General features: G+C 32.6%; 1 protein-coding gene and 1 long non-coding RNA gene across 3 annotated transcripts in view; both read right to left on the bottom strand.

Annotated features, from left to right (window-relative positions):
* LOC143242769 (uncharacterized) overlaps nucleotides 1-882 on the bottom strand; it is a 96,190-nt gene extending 95,308 nt beyond the window's left edge. For both annotated transcript variants that reach the window (XR_013023215.1, XM_076486261.1), the window contains exon 1: nucleotides 749-882. The gene's annotated coding sequence lies outside the window, so the exon portion shown is untranslated. The remainder of the gene's footprint in view (nucleotides 1-748) is intronic.
* A 13,489-nt stretch (nucleotides 883-14,371) lies between these two features.
* On the bottom strand, nucleotides 14,372-15,303 carry LOC143243323 (uncharacterized). The gene is made up of 2 exons (XR_013024255.1): nucleotides 15,232-15,303; nucleotides 14,372-14,596 (listed from the first exon to the last, which is right to left on the bottom strand). It is a non-coding gene; the product is annotated as an uncharacterized LOC143243323 (long non-coding RNA).
* Between the last annotated feature and the right edge of the window lie 402 nt (nucleotides 15,304-15,705).

The raw sequence follows: 15,705 nt of genomic DNA, 5'->3' as shown, positions 1-15,705 counted from the left end.
AGTTTTAACAAACTGTGTAACAGTTGTCTGTTTTTTGGCTAATGAGATTTTGGTAAAAGCATCAGCCAATAAACAAAATATCCAGATTGACAGCAATGTACAATTATCTACCCATATTGTTTCTGGTCTTGTATCTGAATTTGTTTTAATGAAAAACTATTTAATATTATAAAAAATAGTTTTTCATAGTTTAAAACTTTCACATAAAAAGTCACTAAAGCAATTAAATTAAAAGGAAAAGTACTTGTCCTATTAAGCACTCTTGATGATTTACTCGCTACTTCACATGGACAAGTGACAGTGAGAATAAAACCATAATAATTTGTAGGACTCACTCAACAACTGGAAAAGCCTTTTTTTCTTATTACGATAGAGCCACAATTCAAAGTGACAGGACATGCATTTATTTCACCATTGCCTTTAAAGTTTAAAAATCGTAAATTTACAATTTATGTTGTCCCTACTTATGAGTTATATACTAATAATTTCATTTTAAAATATTGTCCAAATCTACTTACATTGAACATTTGTAATAATATTGCAGATACTACTTATAATTAGCATGAACAATTATTATGTGGCTAACTAACTCATTTTTGTATTAACACTCACAGACTGGAATTAGGCTCAGCCGCTACGGTAAATTCAAGTCACAGTATATTACTTTAAAGTCCAAATATTGCATTAGTTACAATTTACATAATTCAGAATTTCAATGCCTATTTATACAACAATAAAATTGTTTTACTTTGATATATTTCATTCTTCTGATCAACTTTCTTTCCTGGTTCGTTTAGTTTTTTCCTTTAGAGACATCACTTCACTAAATTAAAACTATAAAAATTGTCAGTTTCCCGCGTTGTCAGCTATCCATATGTGTTATCAAGCGACCTCTACAGTTTCGAACAAAGAGTACAACGGAGTCTGCAAGAAAGTTCTCGTCATATTAAGAAAATAAAAAAGCATACGTATGTTTATATTCTTATAATTGTTAGTAGAACAGAATATTTTGAAATATTAGTAGTATTATTAGGTTAAAAGGTGAGAAATAGGACATGACTGATATCATAATAGTTGTCTCCAGATCCTAAGATAAGTAATTAATATGATTTTAATCTGTAATTTTTGATATTGCATTAGTTCTGGAACTAGCGCTCATACCCACGAAATGTGTAAAGCTAAAATTCCATGTCGGATACTGATAAAACTCAAAGCTGGTAGTAGAGGTAGTTGTACGTTAATTATTGCAAATACAAATTATAAATTAAAGTTTTTCAAAGTGTGTATGAGATTGGGATAAATGGCTCATTTATTATCTGAGTTCACAATATTTTGTGACACAATAACTTGTAAGTTACTCAAAATTTCGAATAGAAAGACTTGCATTTTCAAAGCAGTATATTTTAATTTTAGATTATAACATAGTTTAGTAACAAACTTTTCAAATATTTGTTGGACATCAGTTTGTTTGTTTAGAATTAAGCACAAAGCTGCACAATGGGCTCTCTGTGCTCTGTCCACCATGGGCATCGAAACCCAGATTTTAGTGGTGTGAGTCTGCAGACATACCGTTGTGCCATTAGGGGCTTGGACATCAGTATGAGCACTTTTCTAACATCTAAATTGTATTTTATTAGGTGTCAGTTTAGTCCTCAAATGTTACCTAAGAGTATTAATAATAGACATAATACATTTAGCAGATTAAGTAAAAAATATTAATTCTTAAATCTTTTGTCTTTGATTGATAATGTAGTAAACTGCTGTTGTGGCATATAACACAACTCATTAAGGATATTCATTTGGAGCATTCTTGGAAATTTCACACACATACATTTATATTCTTGTGGGATCACTGGCCATTAATAGGAAGCCAAAGGGTCTGATATTACTGAAGATGAAAACATTTTTAAATTGTTCAGTTACTTATTTTGCTTATGCTTGTGATTTTTTTGGATAAAATACAAATAATTTTCACAATAAAATGTTATTACTTAACTTTCAAATATATGCACATTTTATAGAAATTTAATATAAAAACATTTTCACTATTTCAGTGTTAATTTGATAAAATACGTATACACTGAATATACTTTATATGTGTATATATACAGTCATAAAGTATAGCAGTTTATAAAATAATTTTAAAAAATATTTTGAGTATAATATTTTTATCGTTTGAGTAATCTATGATTATACAAGATAACAGTACACTCTCACATAACTTTGAAAGGTATTTTTTCAACATTTAATTATTTTTCTATTGTAAATAATATGATATGATGATGGATTTTTAATGAATCTTTGTATGCATTGGAGCCTTTTTAACAATAAAATATTGTTTTCACTGCATAATACTCCTGTCTTACAGGTAAATATCAGTTATTCTCTTTGAAATGAAACATCTGTTTTCAATTGCCTAACTTTAAACTTCATACAACTTTTGAACCACTTACTTAATCAAATGAGATTCTGGTTCTTATTCCATAGTATCAACTATTATTTGTATCTTGATAAAATTATTGCAAATATTAACAACAAAGGCACCATATATAAATATGTTTGGAATCCCATTAGAAAATAATGGTGGTGTGAAGGTTTAACATTATTTAAGTATGATTATTTACACACATTGAAAAACCTTCAGTAGTCTAATGTATTTGACTGAGGTGAAAAAAGCTAAAATAATTAAGTATCCTTTTTTTAGAGAATATATAATTTGAAAACAAGAAGGCAATTTTAACCTTGATATAAGATTTTGATTTGGGCTACCATTGCATTTAATAGCTTATAAGTCTTACTGGCATACAACAACTACAGTAGTGGTTGGAATACTATTGATGTCAGTAGTTTGTTATAACAACAGTTTTTATGATATGAAGTTTGTGAATGCTAACTTAGAAAAGGTATTCACTCCATAACAACTGTTATACAAGTGTTCATTGTCTGTTCCCTAGTAGGACAGAGGTAAGTCTTTGAATTTATAATGCTAAAATCAGGGTTTTGGTTCCCCTTGGTGGACACAGCAGATAGCCCATTGTTGCTTTGCTATAACAAAACAAACACATTCTGTCTGATATGTTAAGAATATTATCAACCTCCACTCACCATATTGTCTGACTGAAATTATATATGAATGAAATCATTAGATCATCAATGCATGTAATAAACCTTTGAAGTCAATAGTACATGTAGTTTTGAAAATAATTAATGCATTCAGAGGGAGATTTTAAGTTTCTAACTTGTTATATTATATTCTTAAAGTTTATTTGCAATTTTGAAAAAATTCAAATCTAAACCAAATCGTTTAGAAATAGTAGATATTATATTTTTGCCTAAAAACATTGGATGAATTTTTATTTCTTTAAAAGTTATAGAAGTTGCTGTTTAAGAGATGTTTTTTTGTAGGAAAGACAAATAAAAAGTTCACTGACATAGGTTTTAGTATTAAATGATAAAGATAAAAAAACAAACAAACATGCAAATCAGTAACATATTGCAATGATGTAAGGAAAACACTGGGTAAAAAAAATTAGTTAAAGAAAAACAAAATATAGGAGTTTGAGAGTGTTTATAAGAGGATAACTTATTGTTTAATTTTAAAAGTATAATAAAGAGAACAGACTACTAATATTCATCACTGGTACAACTCACCATTTCAAACAATATAATATTCCTCTTCCACTAATGGTTAGTGTTTAACCTTCCAGTCCTTTTTACCTCAAAATTGATATCTGTAATGTTAAACATCATTTTTCTTGATCATTTAGTGGGGGTGTGTACAAAGAAAGCATTCTCATATCAAGAATTTTAACTTACATTCTTAGTCCAGTGAATAATGTCACTCCTTGACCTTTGTTCACTGACAGCATTGGTCATGAAACATTTTCAATGATTATCATACTTGGTCAACCAGGAATATTTTAGTTATAACCCATTTAACCTGGACACTATATACAGTACTAAAACATAGTAAGGAGTGGATCCACTGAGATCTTACTATACCAGTTAAGTGTCTCCTTTATTTCAATTAATTTTATCGCTACCCCAATGCACCAATTCTTTAATGATTTTTATTTTACGATTTTCCAATCTTAATTCAGTCCAACCCTTTTTAAAAACAAATAGATTTACTTTAGTTTCCCAGATTCGATTATTTTATTACTGTGATTTTATCTGAATTTTTTTCAGTCTTCAAATTCTGCAGTATTCTCTATTTCTGTTTCCAAAACTTAGTTTACTTCAAATGTTTAGAGTTCCCAAGTTTATGTTGAAAATACTGTATTCAGTTAGAGAGAGAAAAATGATACTTTTCTATAGACCTTTACAAAGCAGAATAATTAGGATAAAGAACATTTTTGAGTCAAATCTAACACATAGTACCTTAGTACACACCCACACTATCCCCTTACTATGTGTGCAAAGTTTTAGGTTCTCTTCTCTTGGATGCATTGCAGTCAGACATACAACTCGTCATAATGTTTATGGCTAACTCTATGTAACCAAGTTATCCAGCTCAGACAGTTCTTCTTTTAGTTTGGCTCTTAAAACGTGTAAAGAGATAAACTGTTGTTTCATGAACCGAAACCAGAAGTGTGTTAGTTTGGTGCCAAATCTTCTCACTACCTCCATATGATCATTCCAACGTACTGGTCATTCTGAAAGTCCGTTGACTAATGAAACTAAAGTGGTGACCTGAAAATGAACATGTCCAGTAACGTAAGAGACTGTACATTTTCACTAATGACAGCACCAGAAACAAACTCCTACGGTCAAGATTCTAAAGGTTGTCTTGTGGTCTTTCTACAAAACACGGTGATGTTTCCTTCTTCACCATTCAATAACTTTATTGGTGCTATCTTCCTCATAGTTCCCGGGACCTACTAAAGCTACATCTTGTAATGTTCTTTGGAGAAACACAGTAAGCCAAAAATTTAAAAAAAAAAAAAAACAGGTAAAGAACTAACTATACCTTAGTAACGAATGACACCATATGAACTAGATGTACTTCCAAACTAAAATTAAAAGAAACAAGTATTTTCATTTCTTGCTTTTATAGTTCATTTGCCATGCTGTGTTCTAGCCAAGAGAGTGCATAATTCTACTCGTGATTCATAGCATGCGTACGTTTTACTGATTTTTAGTACTCGTCTGGATAAATAGTAACCAATGTTCATATCTTTAGTATTTGCTTAGATAAACAATCATCTATGTTCTGATCGTTAGTATTTTCCTGGATAGATACTGTTGTGTGTTACGATCCTTAGCACTTGCCTGATTAAAAATATGCTCAAATTACGTTTTCTTACAATAAATAGTTACAGGTGCTCGTATATCACTCTATAGTCTTAAATACATTGTTCCCAAACTTCTGATCTGTAACAGTTGGGGGTTGTGAGTAATAAAATACATCCAAATATTAGTACTATGATCACATTAAAATTTAACATTAATCCTTCTCTCTAAATATTCCACTTCTATAAATACACTATAAAACTGAATACGCACGTTTCGAACCCAAGAACTTTCATTTTGAGATCAAGTACAAGGTTAGAGGTCGTGAATCGCTGCACTACACTTTTCTGATAACTTATATACAGCTGTTGTGTACTTGGTATGATCTTGTGTTTAAGGCGCTCAACTCTGAATTTAATGGTCATAGGTTTGAATCGCCGTCACCAAAAATACTTGTCTTTTCATCCATGGGGCATTATATGTGACGGTCAGTCCCATTATTTGTTAGTGAAAGCATAGTCTAAGAGTTGGTGGTGGATGGTGTTTAGCTATCTTTCCTCTAGTTTATGGTTGCTAAATTATGAAAAGTAAGTAGAGATAGCCCTTGTCCTGCTTTTCGCAAAATTCAAACCAATGCGATATGTCTGTAGAGTTAGAAGGCTAGACACCAGGTTTCGATATCCGTGGTGGGCAGAGTACGGATAGCTCATTGTGCAGTTTTGTACTTAACTTCAACCATTTTAAACCACATTTTATGTGTTTCCTATCCTCCGCTTGGGGTGATTTGTTTTTGAATTTCGCGCAAAGCTACTTGAGCGCTATCTGCGCTAGCCGTCCATAATTTAGCAGTGTAAGACTAGAGAAAAGGCAGCTAATCATCACCACCCACCGCCAACTCTTTGGCTAGTCTTTTATCAACAAATAGTGGGATTGACCGTCACATTATAACGCCCCAGGGCAAAAAGGGCGAGCATGTTTGGTGCGATGGGGTTTCGATTCCGCGACCCTCTGATTACAAGTGGAACGCCTCAACCCACTTGGCCATGTCAGGCCACGCATAAATGAAGAAACAATAAACTTATACTATAAGAAGGCTTATTTCTTTTCGAAACATGTACAGCCTAGAGTAAAAGACAAAAGAAAAGATATAACATTGTTTCACAGACTATTTAGACAGAGTATTAGTGCTGAATCTAAGTTAAATGGACGACAACTATTGTAGAAACAAAAGTGTAGAGGAAGACGTTTCGATATAAGATTTCACCGTCCATTCAACTGTGTTTCAAAAAATATAATAGTTTGTGGGTTAAGCTTGACCGAGTGATTTATATTCGGGCAATGCATCTAAAGATCCATAGTTCACGTTTCACCTAAATAAAAGCGCGCCAATAGTTTTAATAGTGGCAGTGAGATTGAAAAATTCGAATAAAGCAATTTCAGAGTCGATAGTAAATGCTGCTCGTATCTGTCTATCAGTTCAAAATTAGGGAAAGCTAGCACAGAGACCTCTTGCGTACTTATGTTCAAATATCCAAGTAAAACAAAATTTCGTTTTGTCGCGTCAATAATAGTTCAGCGAGCTTTGACACTAAAGTCAGGAATTCGATTTCTCGCTGTAGACAAAAAGTATAAAGTAAAATATGTAGCTTTGTGCTAACCTGAGAAACAAACAAACAATCGTTTTGTTACATTTCACTGTAGACACCACACTGTTAAAAATAATTATAAACCATATTCCCAGCTATAAAATTCAAACCCAAAACAGTGTTATTAGTTACTTTCTTAAAAATAATGACAGAAATCTTCAGTAGTTGGCTCTGTTCACAAACAGCAACAGATGAAATCATAGTAAACAAGACCCTAACCGTCACAAACTCACTTCGATATAGATTTATTACTAAATCATTGTTGCATCTGATAGATACCGCACCCTGCGATTTTTTTATCTGATATTGATGTATGACGTTATGGGCTCAAACACTCACATCTCGCTCTCCTAATTTCAATTGATTTTAATTATTTTATTGCTCTTGAATTTCTTCATGTGAGACTGACGTGTGGAGGTTAAAACTGACAGTCAGTGTTCCAACCACAATGTGGTTTCTACGTCATCAGTCAGTGTTTCCAACCACAATGTGGGTTCTACGTCATCAATCACCTTCCAAATCAGTTTATATATCACATTACAGCCTGTATCCTGGGGATCCTTTTAATTGGTGCAGCGTCTTTGATTTTTGTTTGGATTTATTTTTGTTTATTACAAACATATGTTATACAGTATATTAATTAGAGAAATGTAAACTAATTTGTTATCGATAAATGCTATACCTATGAAAATTTATAAATGTAAAATCTTCCATGCAAATTAAATGTAGAACTGTTTGTTTATTTTTGTTTAAAGTTAGCTACACAAATACACAATGGGCTATCTGTGGCTGCCCATCACGCTTACCTAAACTTATTTTCTAGCATTATAAGTCCACAGAAATATAGAAGTGAAAGTCATTGAGTCATTGGTTAAGTAACACACATTAACATATACCTGCATAAAACATAGTGGAATTTTATATAAGTAAAAAAAAATAACGTATTTAAAAATGTAAAATATGCCATATATCTGAAGTCTTATTTTATAATGGAGTAAAACTACATTTACTAAAACCATAGTGTGTTGTTGTTTTCAATCATAAGATACTTTTAAAGTGACTCTAAAAACGAAAACTATAAATCTAGTGTTATAATATAAAAAGATCAATGTTGACACTTCGTCTTGTGGTGATGGCATCACTTCTAGCAGCACGCCCTCTGACATTAGTGACATGATCATATAATGCTGCCTGATAACATCCTCGTTTTTGGAAAAACATGGGTTTTCATATTAAGTATTTGAAAAAAAGTTGATATTAAATTTGGTTATTACTCCAACTTGTATATTAATTATTGTAATTTTGCATATCACATACATATCCATCACCTAATTAATTTATTAATATTTAATTAAATAAAGTATTACTTAGATATTAATTAAGAATTTGCACTTCACCATATATTAATCACATTATTAATTAATCTTTAATTAATAAATCTCCCCCAGTAACACCTCAACCACCCTTTCTCCTGGTATTGTCTTTTGGCAGATAGTACATGGCCAGCAAGATCTGCTCGCATCTCTAATGATTCCTGGGCAATGAACATAACTAGTGGATCTATCCGCTATCTTCTTTGCTCTTAGGTGTCCTTGCACAGTCAACTCGTGAATTTGTTCCATCAGTTGAGTCCTGTATTCTGTCGTTTTGATTTGCTGCACTTCCCCAGTATAATTTCTCTGTTTGATTTGGTACAGCAATTCCTTCTAATACTCTGGTCTATAAGTGCTTTACCTCTTTGTCTTCTGCTCGATTTTTTCCCATATTTTATCACAAAGATTGTCTAGCGAAAAGTGTTTCTTTTACGCTTCTTTCAATTCCTGCAAACCTACATTCGTGATATCACCTTTTGACCTTTGTAAGATCTTCGTGTTATGTTTGCTCTTATTTTCTTGAGCTCTGTTTGTGACTGCCAATGCTTCTTCGTTTATATATATATATGTTTTTCATACATATAGTCTTTGGTAGGTCTGACATAGCACTCTCTTTTGTTTCTCTATTCTGTTGGTACCATCTCCTTTGTCTTCTGTTAAATTTTCTCCCAGGTATTGTCCCAAAGTTTCTGCAATGGAAGAACTTTCTTTTATGATTCCTTCATTTCCTACAAACCTACATTCAGGATGTCCTTTTTCACACTTGTAAGGTCTTGATGTCTTGCTTGCTCTTCTTTACTTGACCACTAGTGGTGACCACCAATGGTTCATCAATCTTCTTTCGATCTGTTTTCTGAGTTTCTACTAGCTGGTATGTTTTAAACAATTTGGTCAAATATGGATGTTTTATACTGTTGTCTCCAGGTCTACCACATAATATAATGCATTTATCTTTATTTTCTTATGGGACATTTTCTCATTGTCCCATCAATAAGTACACACACACACTCACATGTGTAGTTTGCTTCTCATGTGGTCATAATATAGTAGACTGGCTCTCACTACTGCAAACAATTTCTTGTAGGCACTTCACTCTTTTGTCCCCAACATATTCTTCACTCACTGGCATGTTGTGATTTGCTGGTACTTCTGAATATCTGTAACATGCTCCAATCACTATTGACACTGTTGATCCATTTGTTAACTTAAGTTGATTGTTAGTCGTGTACTGATTAACCATAGAAATGGAACTTCCTTCTCATAGTATATCTGGCATCTTTTATTGATTCTCTTTCTTTTGGCAGCAGCATCTATATTGACAGTCAAACTTTCTAGTTTCTTAACAACACCATCTACAGAAGTTGCTATAGCAGCTTTATTCTGAGATTTCTGCTGTTCCTTGTGAGTAATGGACTTCCATTCCTTCGCAACGTTACATATTTTATAAATAACATTTCTTTACCCATTTGTCTGTTAACCCCATGTAACCTTTGGTAGACTCCCGTTTCTAGTCAACTACCAGTTTTTGTTTTAAATAATAATATCTTCAAAATAAGACAAACGTGTGTACAAAAATTATTTACACCATGAAATATCACAGTTGTATCCAAAACTCTAAATAATTAATCTTTATTTTCAAATATCCACTTGGGCTGATTCAATTACTTAAGACTATAATTGACAATATAAACTATTTTTCACACAGTACTTACTTTTACTCACAGTACTATTAGTAAATTATTCACTCAGTAAGTACCCCATTGGTTACAACAGTTATATCATAACTTTAAAAAATTGTCTACTTCTCATCAAAATTCACAGAGAATGGTTCAATTAATATAGATCCCCCTTTTATAATACAAATTATTATATTTATTAAACATTGAAACTAACTTTATCATATCGCCAGATATGGTTAATTATTCTCACATGAGCTAACTTCACGTTTTTTCTCATTGACTAATTGTCTGAGAAAATTCGTAATCTGAGGGTAGCGGGTTTGCATCCCCGTCGCGCCAAACATGCGCATTTCAGCCGTGGGGGCGTTATAATGTGACGGTCAATCCCACTATTCATTGGTAAAGAGTAGCCCAAGGGTTGGCGGTGTGTGGTGATGACTAGCTGCCTTCCCTCTCGTCTTACACTACTAAATTAGGGACGGCTAGCACAAAGCTCCTTGAGGACTATCAACGTGGTAAATTTGTTTGTTTGCCACGTCATACAACTAAAGTTAAATAATCACTATTATTTTTTTAAATCATTAAATATTAACTCACCAAATAAATTGAATAGTAACTCTTAAACTAAACAATTTTGTATATCCAAAAAATATTAATTACTGATTTAAAATCATTCTTTCCCCAACTTGTGTGTCTACAGTGAAGTTATAATTTATAAAGCTTCTGTAATAAATAATCATTTTCTTTGAAACAAACATGGATTTTTAAAGCGATAAAACAGGCAATTTTAAAATACTCTATAACTTTTTATTTTCTATTTACATACATTTTATTTTAATTTTTTTATCGATGTGAAGTTTGTGAAAATTCGGGACAAGAAAACATAAATCGAGTTCCACTGTCTCTTATTAGTGAAGAAAATCGTCCGATCATAGAAGTTCTTCTGTTGTTGTCTTGCATCTGGCTTTCTAATTCAGTTAAACACTTGTCAAAAAATTCTTGTAGATCTAAATATGTTTCAGGGGCTTACTTTTCTCAATTTTTCTTTCTACTCTAGACGTCTGAACACTCTGACTCTGATGATTTCCTTTCATGAAACAAATCTCGCAGTTCTTTGAAGTAAAGAGGTCTCATTGATTTATATTTCGTAAATTTGTTGTGACGTCTACAATGTGAAGGTACCTTCTTCCTTTCAGTTAACAGAGTTTCTGATATATATGAGATAATTGGTTTATATTTATGAGGCTGTGTTGTTATAAAATATTTGGCATGTGATCCTTCAAGGCTCGTGATAATGTTTCTTATTTTACTTGATGCATTACTATTTTGAATGTCCTTCCTATGGGTGAAAACATTCGCCTTTGGTTCTTTCTAAAAATAACAAGAATCAGAATAGGTTGATGTTAGTTATCATTATATCGAAATTACCTCTTGGAAATTAATACAATGAAACTACCGATAACTGGGCTATATCAGTTTAGTGGATATCGATTCAAATACGTTTTCGAACAACACTTTTATTGAAATATCCAAATTTTGAGCAAACTGATTGACTCTATAAATTGATTTCTAATAACTAAAAAGGGAAGGGAATGTTTATCTAGTGCATACCGAAATATTTTCCACTTTACTTCGGGGAAAAACTCTGTAGAAAGTATCATATTTCTCTAGTACTAAACAGAACAAAATGTAAACAATTACTAACAAGCGTTATTAGAAATTTGAGAATTTCAAAAATAATCAAACTAAAAAAGAAATTGAAATAAAAAAAACGTTGGTACCAACAACTATACTTTTAAGAATGATAAATTGCGTGATGTATATTTTAATTTAGTTGCTGCAATTATCGAGAATTTCACTCTACGTTGTTTTGTTGGTTTTTTTATCAGAAAACTTCAAAACGGACTATCTGTGTCTGCTCACCAAGAGCATTAATACCAGACTTTTAGAGTTATAAGTGTTCGGTCGTAATTCTGGGCTCCACCAGATGTCCTTAATCTATGGGTGCCTTTGTATTTAAAATTCGAATATTTTAATATTTGTTTGGAAGCAGCTTAACACTCCTACGAAATGACGTTTCTAGTCCTGATTTCTCCAAGCCCGTTCCCCTGGCTGTGGTTTCGCTAGATAGTAGAGAGGGACAGTGGGAATCTCGTTAATCCATTCATTAATGGATTTAAATGGCAATTTCATTTAAATACAAAATTATTAGCCTAATATTAATAACCTTTCAAGTTGCTCTGGGGCCTATTAGGCCCCACTTTTCATAGGAGTGTTAACATCGAGATGGCGCTGCGAAATTTATCAATATCGATTTGAACTAAAGCGCAAAAAGAATACAAACACGACAATAATGATGCTTCCTGGCATGGCCAAGCGCGTAAGGCGTGCGACTCGTAATCTGAGGGTCGCGGGTTCGCGCCCGCGTCGCGCTAAACATGCTCGCCCTCCCAGCCGTGGGGGCGTATAATGTGACGGTCAATTCCACTATTCGTTGGTAAAAGAGTAGCCCAAGAGTTGGCGGTGGGTGGTGATGACTAGCTGCCTTCCCTCTAGTCTTACACTGCTAAATTAGAAACGGCTATCACAGATAGCCCTCGAGTAGCTTTGTGCGAAATTCCAAAAAACAAACAAACTAAAACAAGCTTCATAAAAAGTAAAATAAAATACATTTTTAACTCTATGTGGTGCGTAAATGAGTCCAGTGTTTTTAATTAGAAAGTTTCTAGCTAGCATAAATGTAAACTTGTCAGAGAATTTCTACTGTTTAAAATTTTGGCATGACGAAAGGGGTGTTTGAACATCAGATAAGATACAATAAAGTTCTACAGTTATCCAAGCAAAGAAAATTTGGCTAATGCCGGTTTGTTAAACAGGAAAAGAAAATAAGCAAATGTAAATGTCCCGGCATAGCCAGGTGGTTAAGGCGCTCGGCTCGTAATCCGAGGTTCGCGAGTTCAAATCCCCGTCACACCGAACATACTCGCCCTTTTAGCCGTGGGAGCATTATAATGTGACGGTCAATCCCACTATTCGTTGGCAAAAGAATAGCTCAAGAGTTGGTGGTGGGTGGTGATGACTAGCTGCCTTCCCTCTAGTCTTACACAACTAAATTAGCAGTTGTAGTATATGAAGGATGGAAGTCCTCACATTATACATCATACGTATATGTGTCTCTCTCCTACTAAATGGAATGAGTGAGAGCCAACTTTACGAGGTAATGACTCATAAACAGAGTCATGCAGTACAAATCTATAGAATAAACATTTAATAAAGGTTTGGAGACGGCTTAAATGGTAATGAAGAAAATATTATTATATACTAGCGCAAGTACTAGTCCTCTGGACGGAATTTACGTAAATTCATAATTAATGAAAAGTTATCTAACGACATGAAGAATTGTCTCCCTCATATGTGACCAGATCAATGAAAACCATGAGATAAAATACTGATTAAACGCCTTCCTTTCCCCGTAGCGGGCTTAGAACCATAATTTGAAACAGCTTCTATCCAAGTGGAACGGTTTTAAAATGGTCATATTAGAAGCATCTTTCATATATCTTCCCAAATGTTAATACAGTAGAAAATATGTAATTTTTACAATTTTGTTGTTCATACATTTCACTTTATACTTTGAGTACATAGATTAAAAAGAATATCAGGTTATACTTTTGTTGCTTAGCGACATGGCATAAAGTTGTTGTTGTATACCTATACCAAGTTAAGATTCATCCGTAACTGTGTCAACAACTGTAAAAACACATGACTCATAAACAGAGTCAATAAAGTACAACAATTTCGAAAATGTTTTGAGATGGCTGCAATGATAAAGAAGAAACCTGTATTATATGTATATATCTACACACAACGTCTCTCTGTTATCAAGTATCCATTTAAACCGACTACAATTTCCTTCTAAAAATCGATACCATTAAATTGAAACGTTTCTTATAAGGTGGAAGATTATAGTGTAAAGTTTATAGCCTTAATACATTATATTTACAACGGTGTCTAAACTTCATGCAGAACACCAGCATGAACATGTATAGAAAGTAAGTAAACATATGTGACTGAAGGTATATTACATTCTTGTTATGTTCGTCTATTTGTGCTCTACCCACCACAGCTATCGATAGCCGGTTTCTAGCGTTGTAAGTCCCAGACACTCGGTATGAAATGTGATGACATTTCCCGTTATCACAATACTTACTTTAGGAAGATGAAAATTCTGGACTTTTTTGGCCCGCTTCTCTTTTACACTTTTACATTTTCTCTTATCGTCTCTATTAACAGACTGGTCTTCATCTTTTTGTGGTACAAGTGAATATTTAATTTTTTTTCTATCATCTTTATTTGTATGGTCTTCTGTGTTAGCTGATTTTACTGTTTTACATCTACAACAATTGCACTTCCAAATAATGACACTACAAAAGAAAAGCGCTAATAAATAACATGGATGATTTAATTTGACTCTTATTTGTACATCAGTGTTATGTCAATTAAAAATGGAATATAATTATAATCTAGAAATAATAATATTTAACAACGACAGCCACAGGGACGTTCTCTCCCAGTGGAACGTCAGTAAGTATATGAACATATAACACTAAAATAGGCGGGTTCAGTTCCCCACGGCGGACATAGCAATTTGACCCCTGCTGCATCTCTTTAAAATAAAGTTAACAAATGTAAACAGGAATAAAACGTTATAGCTTAAGAGGGATAATTGAATAATTATTATACTCGCTGATAAATTTCAATTTTAAGACCATATTCAAATAAACTGAAAATCATTAATTAGTTAAAGAACTTTTTTTGAATGAAAATGCCTTTTATATTTATCTCAAGTACTCGAATTGTAATAATTTAGGTTACCCATATTTTACACGTTTCAATTTCAAGTATTTCTACTGACACGCACAGTACCTTATTGTATTTACATATAAAAAACAGGTTGAACAATAACATACTTACAAGGAATGTTTTTCATCAGAAGAACTTGTAATATTGTAAAACGTGATCCACAATTTAAGCTTTAAGTGAATCTTCACACTTAAAATACACTTTATTGTAAACTGATGATGCTAATTTCCCCTTATATATTTCTTTTTAATGCAAGCGTTTGTAACCTTTTGATTATTTATCATTCTAATTAAAAGAAAGTAACTAATATCTTTTTTATTTCTCAGCCCCTTTAAATTCTTTATTAAGTATATACACACATGGTTCAACTATTAATAACATAGAAATTATATTAAGATCTATTCAACAAAACATTAAAAAATACTGTTTTGTTCTTACCTTAAAAAAATTAACAAAAGTGGTATTCCTACTGCAGCAGTTACCAATGGAATCGTATGTTCTGACATGGATGGTGCTGAAATGGAAAAATACAAGTTAAAAAGAAAGTTAGTTTAGTGCAATTTGTTTTTTGTTATATCATGGTATTGGAGGAGGCTACGTTTCATTTGGTATACTTACAGTGAAAATAACAAGATAACCACAGCGTTCTGAGTTACTGGAATCGAAGAAGTTCCATTCTTTATTCAAACACGTATAAGTTTAATGCACATGGATAAAACAGTACAGGTAAAGAAGTGTGAAGTATCACTTTAGATTTACTTTCTTCCTTGATAATCCAAGTAAAGGTATTTACTTATCATATCTTATGACAACCAAATACACTGACTGTGTTTTCATATCAAATCAGGATGATCATTTGATGCATCACGTGACTGATCACCATTACAGAAGATATATATATTTGTAACAAGA

This window comes from Tachypleus tridentatus, unplaced genomic scaffold (assembly GCF_004210375.1).
Source record: "Tachypleus tridentatus isolate NWPU-2018 unplaced genomic scaffold, ASM421037v1 Hic_cluster_2, whole genome shotgun sequence".
NCBI classification, from domain to species: Eukaryota; Metazoa; Arthropoda; class Merostomata; order Xiphosura; family Limulidae; genus Tachypleus; species Tachypleus tridentatus.
Note: the sequence above shows the minus strand (reverse complement) of the source record. Positions and strands in the feature narration are given on the sequence as shown.